The 26,968-nt window shown below is 32.7% G+C and overlaps 1 protein-coding gene and 1 long non-coding RNA gene across 13 annotated transcripts in view; one reads left to right on the forward strand and one right to left on the reverse strand.

Annotated features, from left to right (window-relative positions):
* Positions 1 to 26,968, forward strand: part of LOC129906890 (protein Fe65 homolog) — a 359,219-nt gene that overhangs the window by 116,664 nt on the left and 215,587 nt on the right. The gene's annotated exons all lie outside the window — the stretch shown is intronic.
* Positions 1,454 to 1,908, reverse strand: LOC129906914 (uncharacterized). The gene is made up of 2 exons (XR_008770873.1): positions 1,720 to 1,908; positions 1,454 to 1,641 (listed from the first exon to the last, which is right to left on the reverse strand). It is a non-coding gene; the product is annotated as an uncharacterized LOC129906914 (long non-coding RNA).

Below are 26,968 nucleotides of genomic sequence, written 5' to 3' on the forward strand. Positions count from 1 at the left end.
TTCTTACAAAAATATTAAATTAAACAATTTTTTAGGTTTCGATGGCTTAATTGAAAGATAATAATGCCTAGTTATTGGATTAATACAAAAAGTTAGTCAAATATCATACCTACCTTTAAATTTTTTAATCGAAAAAGGGACTGAAATTCACATTTTTTTGCAAAAAAAAACTTTTTTATACATGGTCATAATTTTGAAAAAAAGAAACCTATAAAAAATGTTAATGCAGAAAGTATTTTACTTTTTTGCTAAGAAGAAGTAGCATACATTATAGATTCATAAAAAGTTATTTTCTCAGTTCTCCGACGTTTTTTGGTGGTCATAGGCAGTGCATGTTACTTACATGTAACATGAGAATAACACATTAGTTTTGCTATTTATTATTTTGGAAAATAACTTTTTGCTATTCATATCTCGTAGTTGCGATGTTTTTGACCCGATAATACCGAAAAAACATTTTTTAATATTGATTTTCATAGCTTGGGTTCGAAAGGGTTAAACCATTAAAAATATTTTTGCCGATTGGTGCCTATTCTTAGTCTTAACAGTAGGTACCTATCTATCTACGATAGTTTTTTATTCCTCTCTCTCATCAACCAATTAAAAAACTAGTATAGGTACCTACCAGACAACCCTAACCCTATTACGGATGCCAACTACCTATCATCATTCTTAACGATTAAGGGTCATTTGCTGAATGGTAACTTTAATAATTATGTTAAACTGTCACAGAAAGATTTATGTTGAACTTAAATGCTTAAGTTTCGATTCACTAAAACTTTTATAAAATGATTAATTTTTTAATATTTAATTTGAACTTTTATCAATTTATTTATCACTTGAATCATTAAACAAGAGCATTAACTATATAAGTACCTACACACCTAACTAGGTACCTTCATGCTACATCTCATTCTGTTCAGCATAAAAAAATCAAATCACAAAATCCCTTTCGCGTTGACAGAAAAGAATTACCTACCTATGCTATGTACCTACCTACCTACAATCAACCAAACCAATTGAATCAAAATCTTTGCACATAGGAAACTATCTTTCCCTCTCTGCCTCTCTTCTCATTATCCTAATATACCCACACACTTGCCACCATACGTCACCGAATTAAAAAAAACCTAAACCATAAACAAACAAACCCCATATTCATAAAAAGAATAATTGCAATAATCCAATCAACAACAGGTAGGTAGGTATATCCCTTTCTATGTAATGTTTTATGTACCCATATAATTTTCTGCATGCCAAAAAAAAAGCAAGAATAAAGATCTTGGCACATTTTTCTCTCCCTCACTCTATATATACACAATAGACACCACACCATACGTCTCGAATGATTTTTTTCTAAGCCACACACCCCAAAATCATAAAAAAATATTTGCAATAACCTGTTACGGCAGCCTCCACATACAAGAAGAGATACCCGAGATACAAGAAGACATACATATAATTCCCGAGAAATGTTTTTATTTTGCAACCAACCTGTATCTACATACATAAGTATAAAAACACGAATTTATCGTCGTCCTGGGTCGAAGTTGACCGAACTCAACCTTGGAGTAGGTCCTGCGGCAGCGGCGTATGTGTCCTACTGCATGGTGTTGTTGAGGATGCTGCTAAACGATGGGCCTGGGGAACAAAAAAGAAAAAAAAAAGCATCTTAAGAAAACAAAGGTATCCATATATGAACGCACCACTTGCACTTACCCAGAATTACCAGAAAACGAAGAAACATACACCTTTTCTCATTCACCGATGAATGAATGATATTAGAAAAGTTTTTATTGCTGAATAATGGCTAAGTTAGGATGATTTATAAAATTAAAATTAGCAACCAAATAAAAATATAATGCTCCGGCATTTGCTTCTTGTTTTTTTGATTATTCCTAACTACACAGAGATGTTTTGACAGATGGAGTTCGAATCAAAAAGTCCGAATGACTCCGAATAGAATGGAAGCATTCAGATTCGAACATGTCGAAGTAGTGGGGGTATTAGCTACTTTTGGGGGATACACACACTAAAACAATATTTGTAGGCAATGCTATCCGCAACGGGGGGTTACGTTAAGGGACGGCTCCTACTAAATCGAGGTGCCTCTATACCAACGGAGTTCATGTACGTTACCTGAACAAAGGAATAGTGGTGGTTTTGGTACGTTTAGGTAGCGGTAGGAATGCGAACCAGAAGTACTAGGCATAGTTGCAAACAGATAGTCGGAGTGTCTAAATCAAGTCGTTGAGAGTAAAGTGTAAGATAGTAGATTTTTTAAAATTAAAGTTTCAGTGCTTCAAGTTTATTTTATTTTAGTGTTTTGTACAGGCTGAAAATTCGAAGAAACTTTCGTAAAAAAATTAAGAAACAAAAAGCAAAACTGTGTGGTGAGTCCTAAAAATTAAGAATTTGAATAAGATAGAACTATAACCGATAAAAATATAGGGTTCGGGTCAAAGAGGCAGGACGACGACGACGACAGCGTCGCCCGGATGAAGAAGCAACATAAAGGGCACAAAACAAACGTTGAGTCAGGTGCACGAGAAGCTGTAACAAAAAATGAAGTGATGAGTACTTAGAAATTTAAGTTATAAAAGATAGTCTAAGAATCTTCAAAAAAATAAAATTAGAAGTAATTGTGAATAATCACCCTATAACAAAACCTAATTTGAACTCCGAAAAAGCCGAGACCGAACCCCACATTTAAAAATTCAAACATTAGTGCGAAAATTCGAAAGTCGAAAGTTCACTTCGAATCGAAATATAAAAACTTAAATCGAAAGCTTTTGGCATCGAGGGCACGAACCCAAAATTATCCAAATCGCCAACCGGATGCCCAGAAGAGCGGCCATCATTGAAAAACGCAACTAGACGTTTAATTTGAATTATTTGTTTTGAGCGTTGGCATAATTTTTATTTTAAATTGTTTTTATGTAATGTTTTATTGTTTAAATTTTTAACTAAAGTGCTAAGAAACCAAAAGGGTGTTGCGGGTAGGGCGTGACGTCGTCGTACGGGAGCGACAAGGGCGAACCAGTTTCATCCGACGATAGTAGTTTGTTTTTATCACCCCAATTGAGGTGCAAACCCCCCTAAAAAGCGCTTTATAGGTAGGGTAATTAATATTTGGTACAAAATTGCAAAGTTGAAAGTTCGGGCGAGGCTGGTCTCGAAACATAGACCCTAAAATGATTGTGTCGCTGAAGTGCGAAGGGGAGAGTGACACTTCTCTGGCAGAATTTAAATTCCAGAGACGTCGACAGCCCCAGTGTGGATGCAAAGGTCCACCGACGAAAGAGTCGACTTGCATCCCATCTTGGTATTTCTTAAAATCTTTTAAATCTTTATATTTAAATCATATTTTCATTTTAAATTGTTATTTTTGGTCAAATACTTTATTATCGTTGTAATTTTACCTTTTTACTTGTTTTTTTGTTTGTCGCATTAAGTGTAAACTCGAATGGAGTTACACGGATGCAAGTCATATAGTACAAATTTCAATACTTGATGTTTCTTATTTTGAATAAAAATGTTTATTATTGTTAGCCACGCCACACATCGTTTTTTGTATGGGACCAAAAGGTTCTAATATGCATTGCTAAATAGTAGATTTTTCAGGAGGAGTGGAGGGGCCCGCTAAGAATGGACGGTGCAGTATGATGGGGTAGCAGTGGATCGGTCCAAGGGGAATCGGACCATATTGGCCAAACCGATTCCAGGTGTGGTGGGGGAACGGCCCGTCTGCCCCGACATCTGCAGACACCCTCAGAGCCGCAACTATTGTTATGAGATAAAAAGTTAAAGTTGGCATGATGTTTGTTTTTGTAACGAGGTGAGGCGTACCGGCAAGACAAGATCCCCCCCTAATCCGGCGAGCTTAGCCGTGCTCCGCCAGCATGCCATGGTCTCGTCCGTTGCGCATTCCTATTCCTATCCTATTTCCTTTCAAAAATCCCTATCCTTATCCGATCCGGTCTTCCTTTTTCCCAATCCTTATCCCAAATTCTCATCCTGTTGCCTTGTTACAAACCCACATAGAAAAGAAAACAATGCAAAAAAAATCAGTATATCCCTACTTATATACATATGTTACCTCTCATTTTGTTCATGCAAAAAAAAGCAAGAATAAAGATCTTGACACATTTTTTTCTCCCTCGCTCTATATAGTTATACTTAATACACCATACGTCTTTCCTACCCACGAAAACCACCTAGACCACACACCCTAAATTCATAAAAAAGCCGTAAGGTACATAATCACATCCTATATAGAAGATAAAAAAAACTATGTCCCTACCTACTTCTCATTCTCTTCATAAAAAAACACACAAAAAAATTGCAAAAAACCAAACACCTTTCGCACATATCAATCAACGCAAAATTCCGTCTAAAAAAAATAAACCTAAACCTCAAAAATAAAAAAAAATAAAGAAAAACAACCACCAAATAGAAGTCCTTCCAAAAAAGGAGGAGTCAAATAGAATGAACTAAAAATGAATTTGTTCGAATCAAACCGTATGATCATGATCAATTGCGTCATGATAGGTTGCTCATGATAACTTGTCGTATGATGTCTCACGATAGCTTGTCCCATGATAACCTGGGTTGACCCCGTTATGGATTATCTAAATATATCGGCAAAATACTCAAAAATATAATCTCGGAAGAATTAAACATAAAAAACTCTTTTCAACTTAAAGACAAAATGAAAGAGATATCATTAGAAGAAGACGAAGTACTAGTTTCTTTTGACGTAGTGTCACTTTTTACTAGCGCTGTGTCAATCGTGATAGATTCGGTCTTTTTTTCTGAGTGATTGCAATCATTATAAACCAAATCAATCAATCCTTATATCAATCTCGTTCATAAAATAAGAAAGTACGAAGTAGAAAAGTACGTTTCGTTCATCCAAATCGTTTACAATCAAAAACCACGAAGTGGAAAAGAACTTTCGTTCATCCAAATCGTTCACAATCAAAAATCATATAAAAAATCTCTCAGAACTCGGATTTCGTTCATTCCATTCATTCTCAATCATCATTTCGATTCCATGCATACAACTGATACAAGTTTATATAAGCAGGTTCAGAGTTTGAATTGAATCGGATTCGATTGGGAATTTCTATCGAATATCTGACCTTGACTTCTTTTTATTTTTGATGTATCTATTTCGACGTTTTGAACTTGGCGGAGACATACGGCCTTACTAAAAATCAATTTACCATTAAAATTTTCCAAAAATATATTTTCAAAAAATAAATTTAGGGTAGGATGGTATAAGAGTGCGCACTCTTATCGACCGCGCACTCTTATACCATCCTACCCTACACGGACAATATGACATACCAGCCTTAACTTGAAATGTGTACCACAAGTAAATCTACCTCCTATCTCAGTAGGTGAAACCAATAAAATTTGAAATTCTGTCAAAATAACAACTCATTTGACAGCCGCAAACCAAAAATATAAAGTAAAGTTTGTATATTGGTTTTTGATCATATATATGTATTTAACTTTTGATAATTTCAAATTGGGCTTGATGATCGATATGAAAAAATGCAATCAATTAAAAAACTAATTCATTCTTTTTCCCAACGTTTCTCCGGTCTTTTTCCGGCTTCATCAGGGGGTTTGGATTTATTTGTTCTTAAAAAAACAATTAACAATGAAATGTTTTATAAATAAAAAACTAATAATAATTTGTACATTTAAATAATTTAAACAATTTGATAACTATTGCAATCCCGTTTACTAAAATACCGCTTTTTTAAATCCCGTTTCCTGAAATCCCGCATTTTAAAATCCCGTCAAATCCCGAAAATCCCGATTTTTTTACAAAATACATGCTTAATTCACAAATAAAAAAATCATGAGAAATAGACAAAAAACTAGTAAAACTGATTTTTTGCCCACACAATATGTACCTTCAACACATTATGAAAACGGTATTTCTTTTATAAAAACATAAAATGATTAAAGCCTTAAATTGAGTTCGCAAGTAAAAGAAATTTCATTTATTTAAATATCAAAATTGTTGAAATGCATCCAAATATAAGTTGAAATATATTTAAATGAAATTTCTTTTGATTATGTATGGTGTACTTAATTTAAGGTGTTGTGATCATTTTATGTTATTATTAATCTATGGGATTATCACGATTTGATTGTTCTTCTGAAACTTTATGCTTTATAAAGTAAATATTAGTTTGTTAATTGATTTCTTTTTATTATCACATTCCTTACTTTTTCTTATTTTTTTTATATAATATATTTTTTGTTAAAGGTTTTAATTAAATGCGTTTAGAACAATGTCTCATTTTTTAATTTGTTTTAGTATCCCGATTTTGCAAGCAAAACTAGTTGTTTTATTTTAAAAAATCGCGCGATTTTTTCCATCCAAATATAAGTTGAAATATATTTAAATGAAATTTCTTTTGATTATGTAGTGTGTACTTAATTTAAGGTGTTGTGATCATTTTATGTTATTATTAATCTATGGGATTATCACGATTTGATTGTTCTTCTGAAACTTTATGCTTTATAAAGTAAATATTAGTTTGTTAATTGATTTCTTTTTATTATCACATTCCTTACTTTTTCTTATTTTTTTTATATAATATATTTTTTGTTAAAGGTTTTAATTAAATGCGTTTAGAACAATGTCTCATTTTTTAATTTGTTTTAGTATCCCGATTTTGCAAGCAAAACTAGTTGTTTTATTTTAAAAAATCGCGCGATTTTTTAAAATAAAACAACTAGTTTTGCTTGCAAAATCGGGATAGTAAAAAACGGGATTATAAAAATCGGGATTTTAAAAAGCGGGATTATAAAAAGCGGGATAATGAAAAACGAGATTTTAAAAGCGGGACTTAAAAAAACGGGAATATAAAAAGCGGGATATCGAACCCAACCCTCTTTTTCCTTACAGGCCGCCTCCACAGGAGATATTTTTCTCTAACTCAATCTCTAACATCTACAACATAACAATTTTTATGTTCTTGGCTGGGCAAATTATGTTCGGACAATTCATTTCATATGCTTCGTTCGCCAGAGGATGATGTATGGTTTTTCGCGGACAAAATTTATTTTATATGATCAATTTTGTATGAATACTTCTTTTTTTCTTTAATTTTTTTCGATTTATACGTACCTATTGCTTGGTTTGTTTTTTATTTGCCTATTAAAAAATTAAAAATCTATTTTTATAAAAAAATCCATTATAATAACTGTTAAATAAATTCAAAATAAATAAATAAATTCAAAAAATATATACCATTTCATGAAATCTAATTCAATTCAACATAAAACATGCAAAAATTCGCAAAACAAACAAATTTATTTTGTCGTCCGCTACTACGGAGACAACCTTCTTCATGAGAGGAAAAAAAATAATGAAAAAACTGCACTATCAAAAGAAAAAAAACACATCTGTCAAATTCGATGTTAGACAATCGTGTTCAGACAAAATCGAAGACACGGTTGTCTAACATTGAATCATAACAAGAAATGGCGAGGCTCCACAAGACATTTCTTGTTAAGACACGTCAACATGACAAAAATTATCTCCTGTGGAGGCGGCCTTACATATATATATATTTGTTGACAAGTTTCATTAGAATTTCCTTTGCATGGGATTTCATACACGACGTCATGTTGCTCGGATATTTTGATGGGTGGTTTGGTGTTAGTGAATATTGTGTGTAAAGTGGAGTTAGGTTTGTGTGCGAATGTTATTTTCTCTCGATCAATTTCTATTGTTTTGTTGAGTGAGAGAATGGGATGAATGTGAGGGAGAAGTATTTAGGGTTGCCAGGTTTAGTTTTTGTGATATTGTTTTTATTTTGTTTTTGATGTAATTTGTTATTGATGAGATCGGTTATAATTTCGTTTGGAAAGTTATTCATTTGCAGAATTTCTCTAATTATTTTTAAGTTTTCATCATGAAATTTCGTGTCACTGATGTCGATGACTTTATCAACTAGATTTTTTGCTGTGTTTACTTTATATTTCATTGATTTAATTTTTAATTTTGGTGGGGGCAGCACCCCCATTTATTCGGCTTAATTCAAGCTACAAAAAAAACTTAATCTAACTTAAATACTAACTTATAGCTAACTTAGAGGGTGATCGGGACAGTTAAGAAGGCGGTGTTTAAGAAGAGACGTGCTGATGTTGAAATCAAAATAGTCAAGGTTGGTGTTTATACTCCGCAACATTCGAGTGAGGGGTTCGTTGGATCCATAGGATGTACGGTGGGAGGACAAATAAAAAAGGCGAGGATTTCTCATATTTCGGGGGTTAGTATTGAAAAAGATGGAATTATAGAGAGTTTCACAGTCAACAGATCCGGTGAGAAGTCGGTGAATAAATAGAATATCGTTTATTTTTCTTCGTTCTTCTAAAGTTTTCAGGTTGATTAGTTGGAGACGATTTTGATAGGGAGGGAGGATAAAGGGATCGTCCCACGGTAGGTGACGAAGAGCGAAGCGAAGAAAGCGACGTTGAATGCTTTCGATTCTGGCTGTGTGGACATGGTGATATGGTGACCAGACTTGAGAGGCGTATTCAAGGATGGGTCTAACGTAAGTTATATAAAGGGAGCGAGTCACATAAGGGTTAGAGAATTCTTTGGACCATCGTTTAACAAAACCGAGGGCTGAGTTGGCTTTGTGTATCATGTTATCGATGTGCATTAGAAAATTGAGTTCTCGGTCACATATGAGACCAAGATCTCGAATCGTTTCAACAATGGGAATGTGTTCATTGTGGAGTAGGTAGTAACGGGGAGGAGATTTTATGCGCTTACGCGTGAAGGTCATTGATTGGCATTTGGTTACATTTAATTCGAGACAATTTTTAAGACACCAAACTGAGAAGCTGTCAAGGTCTGATTGAATAAGTTTTGAATCATTTACCGATGATATTGTTTTAAAAAACTTAGTATCGTCAGCATACAACGAGATATGGGAGTGCTTTATGATCATATCGATGTCATTAATGGCAAGAATAAAGAGGAGAGGGCCTAAATGACTTCCTTGGGGGACCCCCGAGGTAGCGAGAAAGGGGGTAGAGTAAGCATTTCTGAAACGCACTCTATAAGAACGGTTTTGGAGGTAGGAAGATATCCATTTCAAAAATATAGGTTCGAAACCAAGTGCAGTAAGCTTGAAAAGTATTAGGCTGTGGGAAATTTTGTCAAAGGCCTTACTGAAATCGGTGGAGACAACATCGACCTCTAACCCAGCCTCAAGTGCTGAAAGGGTAAAAGATACGAATTCAATGAGGTTAGTGGTAGTGGACTTACCCTTGAGAAACCCATGTTGTCTAGGGGATATAAGTGACTTACAGCGGAAGCTTATGAGTTCGTTTAGGATGCATTCAAAAATTTTGGGTATATGGGAAAGTTTAGCAATGGGGCGGTAGTTCTTAACGTCATTTTTTGTGAATTGGAGTTATAAAAGATGATTTCCATACCTGGGGGAATTCTCCTTGAGATAAAGATAACTTAAATATTTGAAAAAGCGGGAAAGAGAGAGTATGAGAACATTTTTTAAGAAGAATGGCAGGGAGTTTATCTGGTCCTTCAGAGTATTCATCATCAAGTTGATTCAATTTATCTTCGATGAGATTTATTTCGATGAAATCTGGGAGAAATGGCCCGAGTTCAGTAAAAGCGAGATAAGTTCCGAGATAGTTAGAATAATCCGCACTTGATCGAGTACGAAGAAAAGTGTCCCACAACTTATTTCTCTTATTTCGCAGAGAACGTAATCTCTGATTATACCAAGGAGGAGAAGAAAATGAGTTTTTACGTTGTGTAGTTGGAACAAAGAGAGAAATTGCATTATAAATTTCCTCGTACAATGAAGCAGTGGCATCGTTTACAGATTGGTTTGCAAAGTTAAAAGGGACTCTACTAAGATATTCGTTTATTTCTCGGAATTTTGCTTTATGAAAGTCGAACGATCGAGTTGAAATGTTTAAGTTCTGGATAGGACACTCCTGAAACATAGAGAGAAAGAGAGGTGGGTGGTAATTGTCAATGATTGAAAAAGGAAGTGTACAAAGTGATACACTGGAATTGATAGGGTCTGTTGAGAAAATAAGGTCGAGTTGTCTATCCATATAATTGCAAATACTACTAACCTGGAAAAGGCTAAGTCAGTCAGTCGATCAATGAAAAGGCATTCTTTTGCAGTGGAAGGGTTAGAGGCAGTAAAATGCGATTGATCTTCAGACGCTTTCCATTTTAAGTGGGGAAGATTAAAATCTCCGGAAACAAGGATATCGTCTTGAGAGTCAGCTTGTGTTATTAGTTGATCAACAGCGTCAATAGCTATGTCATATGACTCAATGGGTTGCGCAGGCGAAATGTAGCAGCAAATTATATAAAGTGCTTTGCGGGGGAGTTTTATCTTAATTGATAAATAATCAATGTTCGGTGATGAAGAGAATGATATAAGAGATGAGTCAAATGTGTTTTTAACAGCAAGTAAAACGCCTCGGCAAGGGGGATCAGTTGAAAGTCGGTTAAGATCATCGCGGAACACATTAAAATAAGAAGGGAATAGTTCTTGGTTATTAATGCTAGGTATAAGGTTGGTTTCGGTGAGAGCGTAGATATCGAAATGAGACCATGTGATTGCTTTAATACACTTTGAGTTTTAGACCGAAGACCTCTCACATTTTGGTAGTAAAATGTGATAGGGATAGGTTGAGGATTTTGTAGGCGAGGAGACGTTAAAGTTGAGCTAGGAATGAAAAAATTTACTATGGTCAGCCCTACTTCTTTGGAGGTGAGATATTCTATTTGAATTGACATACGACGCATAGGCAGAAAGATCGTTATCAACATCGGAAGAGGTAAGATTTAATGTTTCATGAAAGCGTACAAAGATTTTTTTGAGATCGACTGGATTTGTAGGGAGACCTTCTTGGTTGATGGAAACTATTAAGTTTGTCCTTGTAACGCCGCACGGTTGTCCAAAATGACTTATCTCGTTGCAAAAATCATAACTTTTAAAGGGATTGAGTTAGCGGTACAATTTTTTTTTTTATTTGAAGGACATTTCTAGGGCTGTTATACCAATGAATTTCAATAAAATTATTTCACAGGGTGTTTCGGAATCATCGGCCAAAAACAGATTTTCTTTAAAAAAAAAGTTTAAATTAAAATTGGTATGCCATTTTGTAGAAATCACTAATCCACATTTAAAAACAAAATTTCAAAAAAATACAATGTCCCGTTTTCGAAAATTTTATTTTTCAAAAAAAAATTTCAAAATTTTTTTAAAAATCCAAAATTTATTTTTTTTTAAATTTTATTTTTGGCTTATATTTGAGTTATATAAGTGCTTCTTCACAAAAAGTTTCGTTGAAATCGAATAAGCCGTTTCGGAGAATATCGGATTTGAAAAAAAAACGGTTTTATGGCAGGTACCGTAAAAAATCCATTCGGTTCCATGCATTAAGCCGAATAGGGTATGTGTACCAATCAATTGTTGATCCAAAATAAAAATATTTAGCTGCGCATGCTTGCGCACTGCCGAGATTTTGTACTTTGAAAAAAAATGAAGGCAGAAGGAACAGATTTTCTTTAAAAAAAAATGTTTAAATTAAAATTGGTATGCCATTTTGTAGAAATCACTAATCCACATCTAAAAACAAAATTTCAAAAAAATTCAATGTCCCGTTTTCGAAAATTTTATTTTTCAAAAAAAAATTTCAAAATTTTTTTAAAAATCCAAAAATTATTTTTTTTGAAATTTTATTTTTGGCCTATATTTGAGTTATATAAGTGCTTCTTCAAAAAAAGTTTCGTTGAAATCGAATAAGCCGTTTCGCAGAATATCGGATTTAAAAAAAACCGTTCTATGGCAGGTACCGTTAATAATGATTTTCCAAAAAAATTTTTTTCATTAGAAGATAGACCTTGTTTTCAAACTTACATTTGAATTTTTTAAACAAAATCGTTGGAGCTGTTTTTGAGCAATTACAGCTTTACTGAAATTGGTGTATGACAAATACCGTTATTTTTGGCCCAAAAAAATTAATTCCAAAAACCCCTCTGGAGGGTCTCCAAAAAATGCTACATACCAAATTTGAAGTCAATCGGTCCATCCGTTTAGGCTGTAGATCCTTATACAGACAGACAGACAGACGGATTTCCGGGACCAACTTTTTTGGCATTCTCTATAATCGTAATATCATGGAAAAGTGTAATCTGAACTTTTTTTAGATGTGAATTAGTGATTTCTACAAAATGGCATACCAATTTTAATTTAAATATTTTTTTTTTAAGAAAATCGGTTTTCGGCCGATGATTCCTAAACACCCTGTAAAACAATTTCCTTGAAATTCATTGGTGTAACAGCCCTGGAAATTTCCTTCAAATTAAAAAAAAAACTGTACCGCTACCTCAATCCGTTCAAAAGTTATGATTTTTGCAACGAGATAAGTCATTTTGGACAACAGTGCGCCGTTAACGATTACATTGTCTTCTTTATTGTGAAGGTATGCAAGATATAGTCGAATATTTGAATATATTCGTTGGTCACGTAAGCGAGAGAGAACATAACGGCCATCATCATTTTGGTCAATGAGATGTTTTGTAAGTTTGGCAACTGGGGGGAAGAGAGGATCTAGAAAGGATGTTGAGTCGGATGAAGTGGCAGAGGGTTGTAAGTTGCTAGCGGGAGTTGTGTAGACATAAGGTTGTGTAGACATAAAGTAGAATACTACTACCCGATGACATGGGTTTGGTGTACCAATCAAAAATTATTATGTTGTTTTGACGGATTAGTTTTACATCTAGGAATGGAATCATATTTTCATATTCAATTTCAAGCGTAAAATTTAGGTGACGTGATATAACGCGCTACGAAATAAGGCCGCATCGGCCCCTTATTTCCATTTGTAATGAAAATAAGGTTTTTTCTACTTGGAAGTAAGAACATCTGAACTTCCAAACTTCATTCTTTAAAAAAAATTTAAATGTTATTTGAAGTTCAGAGCGTATAAACGTCAGATGAATAAGCGGGGATGCAGCCCCCTACAACGCCTTTCCCCCTTCTTAGGGCATATTATAGGATTTGGGTGGAGGCAAGGTTGAGTGAATTCAATATTTCTTTTAGTTTCCTAGAAACTTTAAAATTTTGAAGAACATATGCTCACACCCAACCTAACACTTACCTTGAATCGGTGCAGGGAACTAACTTAAAAATTTCATCTGTTGTGCGTAATAATTCTACTTTTCCGTTATATTCCATCATTTATGGTGGGAAATAAGTTTATCCAAATGTGTGTCAAAATATTTCTCCCTTCAACTTGAAGAACAAAAATACATTTAAGAAATTCAAAATTAATAAAATTGAGTTACCTATACATACTTGTATACTTACTCGTAGTAACATAAGTAGATTAAACGATTCAATAGACAAACTACTAAAATGCAATACAAAAATAAAATTCATAGCTAAGTACGTAGATGATATAATTGCAGTCGTCAAAAACTCAGAAACGAACATCATACTCAAAACACTGAATGAGTACCACACCAAGTTAAATTTTAGGCGACGTGAAATAACGCCCTACGAAATAAGGCCCCATTTGAAATGCGGCTTTATTTCCATGGAAAACCCGAAATAACGCCCGACGGGCGTTAATTAATCGCGCGAATTTTTAATTTTATTGTATTGTTCTATTTCTGCTATTACATGTATAGCCGAGAAATTAGCTTTAGTAATTGGGAGAGCAAATTTCTTACCAAGAGAGAGAAGCCATTGGCTCTTGGGAATTCAACTTTTGTTTTGTTTTCGAACCAACTCTCATTGAAGATGATACCGTAACTTGTAATTTGTTTTATTTTAAGCTTCCCAAATTTAGCGAGTTGTGTTGTTTGTGTTAGTTTTCTAATATGATTATAATTTTGTATTTGTTTCGATGTGAAAGAATTATATTCAGTATTATTAAGTATGGATTTCATTTCGATGTCTGTATGAAATATTGTCTTTTCTGTTGTTTTGATGGTTATTTGTGTTTGTTTAATTTCCAGTTTTTAAAAAAATGTGTTCTGTTTTTTGTAGTTGTTGTTTGATTGTCTCTGTAGTGAACTGTTTGTTTAATTTAGATGTTATGCTTTTTAGATGTGTTGGAATAATTTCATAATCTTTGAATGAAAGCAAAAACTTGAGTCTTTCTTTGTTTTTGGCTAGTACTTTCTTTTGTCTACAATAGTTGTCATATTTGTATTTGATATGTTCAAAAAAACCTTTCATTGTATTTGTTCTTAAAAAATAATACGTATGTTGTTAGGTATATGTTTCGGCAGGCCCACCGATTAACTATTATGTATATTGGTTTTTGATCATATATATTTAACTTTTGATAATTTCAAATTGGGCTTGATGATCGATATGAAAAAAGTAAAGTTTGTTTATAGGAGCTATTTTTTTTTAATGGGGTTGGACTAATTTTGTTATGTTGTGAGTTGTATGTAGCTTTTTTGATTAAATTATTGGTTATAACGACAGTTTACAATACAAAGTTTAAAACTAATTAATATTTTTTATGAAATAATGGTTTAAAACAGTGTTTTGTATTAAAATGTGTCAAGACTACGATATGAACCAAATGGCACAATTTTGGACACTGAACTTTTCGACCAAGAGTTCTTAGTTTTAGAAGTTCTTATCGCAGTTCGAAATCATTTTTGAACATCTCTTGTTACCTTCCGTTTTGATCTTACCATAGAATTAATATGTGTCTATTAGTATTAACAGCTTACATCCCCCCAAAAAGTCTGACTTCTACCTTTTCAGAGCTTTCCTTAGCACTTGATTCTGATAGGCGATTTTAACCTTCCTAACATTGACTGGGTGCCATCAGAAGACGAGTCCTACTTCGAACTTCTTTAACTTCATCTCCAGAATTTGGGTAGTATTATCTCTACAGACTTACAGCAAGTCAGCTGTATTCAAAATTTTAAAAATCGATTACTCGATTTAGTCTTCTCATCTGACGCAGTTAATACAGTAGTGGTAGAATCTTCCTCTGATATATCTAACATAGACCCCTACCATCCCCCACTTGACATAGGGTAAGGTGGTATAAGAGTGCGCATTTTAGACAAAACACCAAATAAAACAATAACAAAAAGAATTTAACTACTTTTTTATATATATATTTTTTAGTTCATAACCAAAGCAACGAAAAAAACTTAAAACTGGTAACAAATATGTATTAACTCAAAAGTTATAAACAAAATACCACATTAGGTCATTTGCGCACTCTTATACATACTACTGTGTTAGAGTGCGCGGCTTAGTTTGTAAGAGTGCGCAGCTGCGCACAGGTGTAAGTTCGCACAAAAGTCGCAAATAAAACTGCCTACCTTTAAGTAAACAGAATATTTCTCGACCCATCACTCCTTGCATGAAGAACGATCTATTTAGTTTTGATTAATGGTTCCGAGAAAATTTCAATATTTTTAAGTTACTCCCATTCGCTTGTTTTTTGTAAAACTTGTATTTGGTTTCTTTTTGGTAGGAATAGCTTTTTCTAGCTGCTGCTTGCTGGTATATGGACAAATGCCAGTTATTTTGAAGCCTTGGATAGCATTTACTGCTCTTATAACCCGCGCACTCTTATACATCATAATGGTGCGTACTCTTACACGTTCAGACATGTAATCGAAGAATATATAGAATTTCACAATGCACTTTATGATCAATCTTATGTGTTCCTCAAATGTTTTCGTTTTGTCGACTTTTCAATATCCCATACATAGTTTATTGTTATTTTTTGTAGCTAAGCGGAAAATTTAATTTGTTTGGCAAGAAAAATTAGAAAAAAAAGAGTTAAAAAACTTTAACTTAGCTAGCACCTCTGTTTACAAAACACATTTGCATGAAATTTTGACAGCAGATCAAACTTTCCAAAATAAGTGCATTCAGTCTTATATTCTCTTTCAGATCGTAGAAAATCGCTCTGCGCACTCTTATCGACCGCGCACTCTTATACCATCCTACCCTATTTCTTGACTTATCGGGTCATTTACTTCTAAATAGTAATTCTCAAGGAGAGCTAATTTTCATCAGTTATCTGATAAACTTAGTGCATCTGGTATTGTAAATATTCCAGTTTCGTGTGACGTTGAAAACGCGGTGTCATATTTTTATAACGTTTTAAATAGTTGTATAGCGGAGATAGTTCCCTTGAAAAGATCCAAATACACAAGCATATGCCATCCATGGTATACCAAAGAACTTAAAATTCTCCGAAACAAAAGAAATAAAGCATGGAAAAATTATTTGAAAAATATGTCCCCCGAAAATCATGATTTATGCATCTCGCTTTTTGATGAGTTTAAGACTCTATCCAATAATGTTTATGCAGAATATCTTGAGTCGATGGAGATTTCTATCAAACAAGACCCTAAAAGTTTTTGGAAATTCGTCAATTCAAAAAGGAAGTCTGATGGCTATCCAGTCAACTTTAATTATAACAATAATATCTTAAAAAGTACTATTGAGATCTCTGACGCGTTTGCAAATAACTTTAGTCAATCTTTTATTGATACCCCCATCGATATAGATATACCTGGATTACTTCCATTATGTACGTGATTACCCCCAAGTTACATTTAACAGTATTCCAGTTGAGCTCGATAAGATCTCACACTGTCTTTCACTTCTTCATGATGATTGCTCTCTGGGACCTGATGGAATCCCTCCGATAGTTTTGAAAAACTGTTGATCCGTTTTAGCTCTCCCTCTTCAACACATTTTCGTATTATCTCTTAAATCGGGTATATTTCCAAATATATGGAAAAGTGCATATATTACTCCTGTTTTTAAAAAGGGAGATAAAGCCCATATAACAAACTATAGGCCAACATCTAAACTTTCCAAAGCTTTTTGAGCAAGTTATTTGTGATAGTTTAACGTTCTACTGTAGAAATATTATTTGTAATCAACAACATGGTTTCATGCAAAAAAGATCAACGGTTACGAATCCACTTTTATTTTTGCAAAATTGCTCCTTCGCTTTAGAAAGTGGACAGGAACTCGACTGCATTTATACAGACTATTCTAAGGCTTTATGATTTGACATCATAAAGTTTAAATTAAAAATGTTTGGTTTTCTATAAGTTTTATAACTTGGAATTCTTCTTACCTTAAAAATAGGTCATATCAGGTGAAATTCAGAGGGACCTTCTCAAAATCCTTCATTGCCAAATCGGGCGTCCCGCAAGGTAGACACCTGGGACCTCTTCTTTTTATTTTAGCTATTAATGACGTACCGTTATGTTTACGTAAGAGTGAAATTCTTATATTCGCAGATGATATGAAAATTTACAAAAGCATAAGCTCTGTGAATGACCGCATATCCTTGCAAGATGATCTTGATAGATTTGCTATTTGGTTTAAAAAGAACGGTTAAAAGTTAAGGCTGGTATGTCATATTGTCCGTGTAGGGTAGGATGGTATAAGAGTGCGCGGTCGATAAGAGTGCGCAAAGCGATTTTCTACGATTTGAAAGGGAATATTGGACTGAATGCACTTATTTTGGAAAGACCTAAGTCTGCTGTCAAAATGTCATGCAAATGTGTTTTTAAACAGAGGTGCTAGTTAAGTTTAAGTTTTTTAGCTCTTTTTTTTCTAATTTTTCTTGCCAAACAAATTAAATTTTCTGATAAACAACAAAAAATAACAATAAATAAAGTATGGGATATTGAAAAGTAGACAAAAAGAAAACATTTGAGGAACACATATGATTGGTTATAAAGTGCATTGTGAAATACATCTATATTCTTCGATTACATGTCTGAACGTGTAAGAGTGCGCACCATCATGAAGTATAAGAGTGAGCGGGTTATAAGAGCAGTAAATGCTATCCAAGGCTTCAAAATAACTGTCATTTGTCCATATACCAGCAAGCAGCAGCTAGAAAAAGCTATTCCTACCAAAAAGAAACCAAATACAAGTTTTACAAAAAACAAGCGAATGGAAGTAACTAGGAAATGTGGAAATTTTCTCGGGACCATTAATTAATCGAAGGCAAAATAGATTGTTACTCATGCAAGGAGTGATATGTCGATAAATACTCAGTTTAAAGTAAAGATAGGCAGTTTTATTTACGATTTTTGTGCGAACTTAAACCTGTACGCAGCTGCGCACTCTTACAAACTAAGCCGCGCACTCTTACACAATAGGATATATAAGAGTGCGCAAAATACCTAATGTGGTATTTTGTTTATAACTATTTAATTAATACATTTTTGTTACCAGTTTTAAGTTTTTTTCGTTGCTTTGATTATAAACTAAAAAATATATCTAAAAAAGTTGTTACATTCTTTTTGTTATTGTTTCATTTGGTGTTTTGTCTAAAATGCGCACTCTTATACCACCTTACCCTATGTCATTTTGGACGTATTTCCCCTACTTCTCTGTTTAGAACTGTAAAAAAATCTGAAATTGACCGAAAAATTGCTGAGTAAAAAATCGTTGAAAAAAAATCGACTTTTTATTAAATTATTTTGTTAATTGTTTGGTATATTTGACTTCTTATTAAATTATTTTGTTAATTGTTTGGTATCACATCACATGGAAAATGTATGCATTTTTTTGGACTTCATTCAAATGTTACTATGAGAACCAAATTAAAATAAATTTTAATTATATTTACCATGGAATATTTAGTTTTCATGACAAACTTAAAGAGCTTGCTTTTATTTTTCATTTAATTTTCATACAAATTAAAATTTTTAGGGAGTGAGGTGCATAAGTAAAAGAATGAAAAATAATTGTGCATAATTGAAAAATAAAAGGATCAAATTAATAGGATTGTTTATAAAATATATAACCCTCATTTTAATATATTGGACCACTTACAGTAGGTGACCACATGATTATGACCGATGAAATTTTTCACAAATTTTTTACGCTAAAAACTAATTTTATTTTATTTTTTCTGTACAGTAATTATTATTACTGCTTTCTCCTATAACGGTAGAGTGTCGCGTACTTCCTAAGTAAGAAAAATTAAAGAATAAACAGGCTTGGTAATTTTCCAGGGATGAATTCCACAAATAACGCTCTTTGGGGTTTTTTAGCGAAATGCTGCAGAAAACCTCATACCAATTGGTGGAAAAGCTTAGAGGTGAGCGGCTGAATCATTACAAGCACGGAACAACAGCTCATTCAGGTTAAAATAGAGTTGCCGAAAGAATACAGGCAGTTTTGCAACAAAAGGAAAACACACGAAATATTGAAAAAATGGTGGTCTCCTCTATCGTCATAAATTTTTTTGACTTTGTTTCCTTAAACAAATAAATTGCACGACTGGGGTCGCACGTACTTGCTCTTATGCTTAAAGTAACTATAATGTTAAAACTTTTTATTCAAGAAATTTAAAATTCGATATTTTGAAGAAATTTCATAAGTAGTATAAAAAAATTAAATCTGTTTTTATAATTAATAAAACTCCGTTTTAAAATATCTTAAAAAAAAAAAACAAATATGCCATTTTATTTCTCGTATAAAAAGGTATTTTTAGAAAAAAAATTTTGAAAATTGTAGGAGCCGTTTTTTAAAAAAATAATTTTTTATATATAAAATTTTTTTAACATTTTTCAAAAAAAAAGTTGGTATGCCATTTTGAAGAAATAATTAATTTACACATAAAAACTAAATTTCAAAATTTTTCATTGATCCGTTTTCAAAAAATTGATTTTTCAAAAAAAAATTTTGAAATATTTTTTAAAAAACCAAAAATGCGTTTTTTGAAAATTTTCTAAAATTTTAATATTATCTTTACTTACACACTTTTGTATAAAAATTTTCATTTCAATCGGGTTAATTTTGTACGAGATATTCAGAAACGAAAAAAACCGTTCTATGACAGGTACCGTTAATAACGGTACAAAAAATATTTTTTTTATTTAAAAAGTTGGCCCTTATGTGTAGTATTACACACAAAAATTTTAATCAAAATCGTTAGAGCCGTTTTTGAAAAAAATTAACTTTTCTATTTCCGTTATATGGCAGGTACCGTTAGTTTTGGTCATAAAAAAAAAATTTCAATTTCCCCTCTAGGGAATCACCAAAAACTGCTAACTACCAAGTTTGAAGAAAATCACTTCACTCGTTTAGGCTGCAGCTCCAGATAGAGACAGACAGACAGACAGACAGAATTGCCGGACCCACTTTTTTGGCATTCTCCATCATCGTAATGTCATGTAAAATTGTTATCTCGAGTTCGATTTTTTTTACGAATCCTAAACTTGCCCTATAGTACCTATATCGCAAGTAAAAATTAGTATTGGCATAAAGTTTTATACAACCGTACATTATGCCAATACTAATTTTTTTGTTTAAAGAAACAAAGTCAAAAAAATTGATAACGATAGAGGAGACCACCATTTTTTCAATATTTCGTGTGTTTTCCTTTTGTTGCAAAACTGCCTGTATTCTTTTGGGAACTCTATTTTAACCTGAATGAGCTGTTGTTCCGTGCTTGTAATGATTCAGCCGCTCACCTCTTAGCTTTTCCACCAGTTGGTATGAGGTTTTCTGCAGCATTTCGCTAAAAAAACCCCAAAGAGCGTTATTTGTGGAATTCAACCCTGGAAAATTACCAAGCCTGTTTATTCTTTAATTTTTCTTACATAGGAAGTACGTGACACTCTAGCGTTATAGTAGAAAGCAGTAATAATAATTACTGTACAGAACAAATAAAACAAAATTAGTTTTTAGCGTAAAAAATTTGTGAAAATTTTCATCGGTCATAATCATGTGGCCACCTACTGTAATATTTTTCCTAGGATGTTTATGAGCCTTCTAATAACAAGGGTTAATGAGGGCAAAACCAAGTATATGCTGTCGTCAAAAAAGGACACTCAACACCGACGCATTGGACAAAACGTCACCATCGACAGTCATAACTTCGAGGTAGTGAAGGACTTCGTCTACCAAGGCTCCGCTATAAACACGGACAACAACATCAGCGCTGAAATCAAACGGAGAATTACTCTTGCCAACCGCTGCTACTTTGGTTTAAGAAGGCAATTGACCAGTAAAGCCCTATACAAGACCCTTATCATCCCAGCCCTGCTATATGGTGCCGAAGCATGGACTTTAACGAAGGCGGATGAAAACATCCTGGATTGTTTCGAGAAAAAAGTTCTTCGTGTGATTTTTGGTCCCGTGTGCATTAATGGTGATTGGAAGAGAAAATACAACAAGGAACTTTACGGGTTGTACAAGGACGCTAACCTAGCCAAGAAAGTGAAGGTGCAGCGCCTGAGATGGCTAGGTCACGTGGAGCGCATGGACAACAATGCTCCGGCCCGGAAAGTTTTCGACTCCAAACCAGAGGGACGGCGGCGGCGGCGCAGTAGAGGAAGACCTCGTCTGAGGTGGCGCAACCAAGTAGAAGGGGACCTCAATCAACTTGGCGTGCGAAACTGGAAGCAGAGAGCTAAGGATAGAGCTGGTTGGCGAAGCCTGTTGGTTGAGTCCCAAATCCACAGCGGATTGTAGCCGCCTTACGGCGCTGGTCACCCTATGTAAGTAAGAAAGTAATAACAACACATTTGTTTTGTCTTGGTTTGTAAAATATTTAGTGGCCCAATATCTTTAAATATATATATATATTATATATATTTTTTATTAACAATCCTATTAATTTGATCCTTTTATCACAAACTACAGAATTATTTCAAAACTAGAATTTGTATGAAAAATAAAAGCAAGCTCTTTCTCAAGTAGCACAAAAGTCTAAAATACACCAAAATATTTGGGGTATTTGTTGCACTTTCGTGATATACATAACCGTAAAAAAATACACCGTTTTCTCGTATATAATAAACACCGGTGGTTAAAAAATTATACTGATTTTCGGTAGATAAATAGCACTAGTGGTATAAAAGACGATCTGGTTTTTGGTGAAAAACTATTTCTTTGAGTTTGAGAAGTACACAATAAATCTATGCGTAAAATTCACCATTAAAATTATTCTGATTTAAAATTTGAACCGAAGTTTATTTTTTCAACCTCAAACAGTTTTATGAATTAAAACTTGCACCATTTCTTATAAAATAAATGAAAATGAATTTTTATTCACTTCCATAATAAGGCCATAAGAAAATAATGCATAAATACGAATTTGAGTGCCTAATTTCTGTCTACTGATTTTTGGTCCTACCCCTTCTAAAAATCGAGCGCCTTGAAAATTTCAATAAATTATTATTTTTTTTTCTATTAGGATCAATGTGGGTAAATGTAAACAGAGGTAAATGAAAACATGAAAACATCTCTTTGATGCATACATAAGTACAAATCGCGGACGCATGTATCTTTTATATTATACGTCAAGTTCATTGCTGTCAAGAGAGAATTCATTCGACGAGCGTATTTTGTGTGAAAGATAATTTTTTAAAGTGCCAAACAAGTCGTTAGTCTTTCAGAAAAATTAAATATTTTTGCAGATTCAATTACGTCAGTATAATTTGCAAATACTTTTTAGTTTTTAATTTTGGTGTAGATTCTATGTGAAACAAACAAATTTTAAAATACAGGACATTTATGTCGATTTGCATGTGTTTACTACTACCCCAGAATATTTTTCATAATGGGAAAATGTAAACAACGTATTCTGGGGGTAAATATAAACATATATTTTTGCTGAAATTATTATTTTCAATAAAAATAAAGTACTTTTAGTCAACTACTATTGCTAAAGTGCCACGAAGTCACATTTTAAAGTAGCCAACACCATCATTTTCAGTGTATGATGTTGCAAAATCGGTCTTTGACGTAAAAAAAATAAATTGCACGACTGGGGTCGCACGTACTTGCTCTTATGGTAAAAGTTACTCTAATGTTAAAGTTTTCAATTGAACAAAATAAGAGAAAAATTAAAATTTGATATTTTCACGGAATTTCGTTAGTGCTGCAAAAAAATAAAATCTGTTTTTATAAATAGTTAAATACCGTTTTAAATGCTCTTTTACAAAAAACTAAGTATGAAACTTTATTTCTAGTATAAAAAGGAATTTTTAGAAAATTTTTTTCGAAAATCGTTAGAGCCGTTTTTTAAAAAAATAATTTTTTATATATAAAAATTTTTTAACATTTGTCATAAAAAAAGGTGATATGCAATTTTGAATAAATAATTAATTTACACATAAAAACGAAATTTCAAAATTTTTCACCAGCCCGTTTCCAAAAAATTTATTTTTCAAAAAAAAATTTTGAAATATTTTTTAAAAATCCAAAAAAGTGTTTTTTGAAAAATTTAAAATTTTTTAAAATAATGATTATTAAAACGTTTCTGTATTAAAAATTTGGTCGAAATCTGTTTTGTCGTTTATGAGAAATTCATAAATCCAAAAAACCGTTCTATGGCAGGTACCGTTAATAACGATACAAAAAATATTTTTTGCATTATCAAAGAAGCCTCTTATCTGTAAAAGTAAGCATAAAAATTTTAATCAAAATCGTTAGAGCCGTTTTTGAAATAAATCAACTTTTCTGTTTCCGTTATATGACAGGTACCGTTAGTTTTGGTCCTAAAAAAAAAACTTCAATTTCTCCTCTAGGGAATCACCCAAAACTGTTAACAACCAAGTTTGAAGAAAATCGCTTCAGTAGTTTAGGCTGTAGCTCGAGGTTCTTACAGACAGACAGACAGACAGACAGACAGACAGACAGACAGAATTGCCGGACCCACTTTTTTGGCATTCTCCATCATCGTAATGTCATGTAAAATTGTTATCTCGAGTTCGATTTTTTTTACGAATCCTAAACTTGCCCTATAGTACCTATATCGCAAGTAAAAATGACGATCAGAGCTGCCCAGGATGCATATTGGGTGCCTATATAAAGAATCAAAGGAAGAAAACAAAAACTTTTATTGGAATTTGAAAAAGTTTTTGTTAAATACCTTCTTGAACGTTTTTCAAGTCATTATCCATAAGATAAAGAGGAAATTCAAAATTTTAAACCACCGTTTACATTTACCCCGAATTTGTAAACATGCCATATTTGACAGTAATTTAAACAATTTGGGAAATATTTATTTATATTTATAAAGAAGAATTACCATCATTTCATATTTGTATTTGAAGATACCATTCAAGTTTTTCCGTGACTAGATATTAAAATCTCAAGTCAAAAGAAAAAAAAGACATGAAATTGACCCTATTGAAAATACATTTTTCAAAAATAATTTTTTTGTTGTTGTTTTTATATTTTTTTAGAAGCGGTCTCTTAAGAACGAAACAAAAAAATTAAGAATGCGCGGTAAATTAGTCGATATAACGTCGCCCTAGTATTGAAGTGCCGTATACGCCATTTTTACATTTTTGGGAAATCGCATTTAAATGTTCGGAAGATAATTGCGAAAGAAGTAACCGCTGGTATTTTTTGATATTTTAGTATGATATTTAATTAAAATGTGTCTTTTATATACATGTTATTGGACATCTGCAATTCGTTTAGTTTTCAAAATATTTAAATTTTTGTCCAAAATGAGTTTGCCGTATACGCCATGAAAATCAGAAGTTTCTTTTATTCTTATACACGTACGTCAAAAAAAAAAACATAACGTACGTCAAAACAATTCTCAAAATTTTCTTGCATTGCATGAAAAATTTGACGTAAATGCCAAAATTTCTTGTTTTTGTCAAAACAATAGTGAATATCTCGGCAATGAAAAAAGATAGAAAAAAACGGATAGCAGATTTGAAAAGAGCACCTTCGAAAACATACGACTGCATACCTAGTTCAAAAAATGCAATTTGGCGTATACGGCACTCCAATACTAGGGCGACGATAATATAAAAAAAATGCACTACGATGTTTCGGCAAGTTGCCCTAAAAGTTGGTGTGTTCAATTCTCTTTTCAATATGGTATAACATTGTTGGGAATATTTCATAAATGACCGAGATAAAATTTTTCTCATAAGAAATCCGACTTTTTTTAGGTAATTTTTCCATATTATTTAAGTTTTTGTGTTCTGAAAGGGTACAAAACTTGATAATCCAGTCAAATAAGGGTTTAACCTCGGAATGAATGTTAGTAGAAATTTTTTTTGCTCAATATTTTCCTTTTGCCATTCTATAACATATCTCAAAAGTCTAATAAAATCTCATGTCCGCAAGTCCTAATTTCCTTGGTTTGAAAATAAGGTGCAGATTTTAAAAAATTAATAAGAAAAGTTTAAATTTTTATATGTATGCCAACATAAGCGACATGATTTAAAGGTATTTTTTAACACTTATTCCAACAAAACTCACAAACAAGTCAACCTGACCATCCCTGAAAAGTAATGCACCTTATTCATGTTGATCTGACACAAATATCTGAAGTGTAGCTTTTCAATTTTTTCAAATCTGCACCTTATCTTCAAACCAAGAAAATTAGGACTTGCGGACATGAGATTTTTTTAGATTTTTGAGGGTAGTTAAAGAATATCCAAACAAAGATTAAAATGAAAAAATTAGCCTATTAGCACTTATTCCTAAGATGAACAAAAATCTTCTTTAGTGCATATCCTAAAATTTGCCCCTCCATCAAAAAATACCATTATTTCGTAGGTATATATATTTTTTGTAATGGATTGTTTTGATTTTTAATAATGATGGATTATAAAATCTTCATGCAAAATTTAGTTCATCTACCATAACTTTTAAGGGTTTTTCGGCAGTAAGTTTGCAACTGTTATAATAATATGAGTTGACAGATGAAAAACAGGTATAACTTTTTCCAGAGACGTCAGATTGTCTTGATTTTAGATTTTTTGGAATCAGCATTAAAAAATACCTTGAAATCATGTATCATATGTGTATATAATACCATAGCCTATTTTTGCTAATTTTGAAAATCTTCATTTCGCGATTTGACTTTGAAATCGCGACAAGCGGACATGAGATTTTTCTAGACTTTTGAGATATGTTATAGAATGGCAAAAGGAAGATATTGAGCAAAAAAAATTTCTACTAACATTTATTCCGAGATCTACCCCTTTTTTCTCCTTATTTGACTGTATTATGAATTATATGGAAAAATTAGCTCATAAAAAAGTCGGATTTCTTAAGAAAAAAAATTTATCTCGGTTATTTATGGAATATTCCCAACAATGTTGTACCACTTTGAAAAGAGAATTGAACACACCAACTTTTAAGGCAACTTGCCGAAACATCGTAGTGCATTTTTTTTACACTACGGTTAATTGAATTAGAGTCATGTAAAATTTTTTAGTACTTACTTGGCCAAAAAAGTAATATTTTCTTTAAAACTGATGCAGCTGGGTTAAAATTTTTGAATGCATTTGATAGCAGGGTTATTCAAGGTTCCGTAACAAAAGAAAAAAATGAGGAAAATTAAGATTTGTAGTGACGGCACATGAAAAACCGTCACAGGGTGACCATTTTTTCGACTTTTTTTCAAATGCCCATAACTCACAAAATATATGGCTGCGATTTTTTTTATTATTTTTCTGATAACTGTCACCACCTACCCTATCTACCGTTTTCGTTTCGACGTTAAATTTTGGGACACCCTGTATAGAGGCACTATCATTTTTTATTTCATGCATCTATAGGATAGGGGTATATTTAAAAGGCTTAAACTTAATTTCTCTCTTTTTAGCGGAGTTAGGTATTCTTTTCTCGAAATAATAACGAAATGGTTTTTTTTTAACGACTAGAATTTGCCTTTAACTGGTTGCCGTTTTGTATTTATTCACATTAATGCAATAAAATTTCATTTAAACGATAGGAAATATTATGAGGAATACATTGCTGGCAGTTTCCCGGTGACCACGCTCATTCAATTCGAAGCGAAACGTTCGGGGTGAGTAAGGTAGTGAACTCACTTTATATTTATATATATATAACGCGGATAATCCGAAAACCCTAATAATGTCATGTGTTAACAACCGCGAAAACCTTAAAAG

Source organism: Episyrphus balteatus, chromosome 1 (genome assembly GCF_945859705.1).
Source record: "Episyrphus balteatus chromosome 1, idEpiBalt1.1, whole genome shotgun sequence".
NCBI lineage: Eukaryota > Metazoa > Arthropoda > Insecta > Diptera > Syrphidae > Episyrphus > Episyrphus balteatus.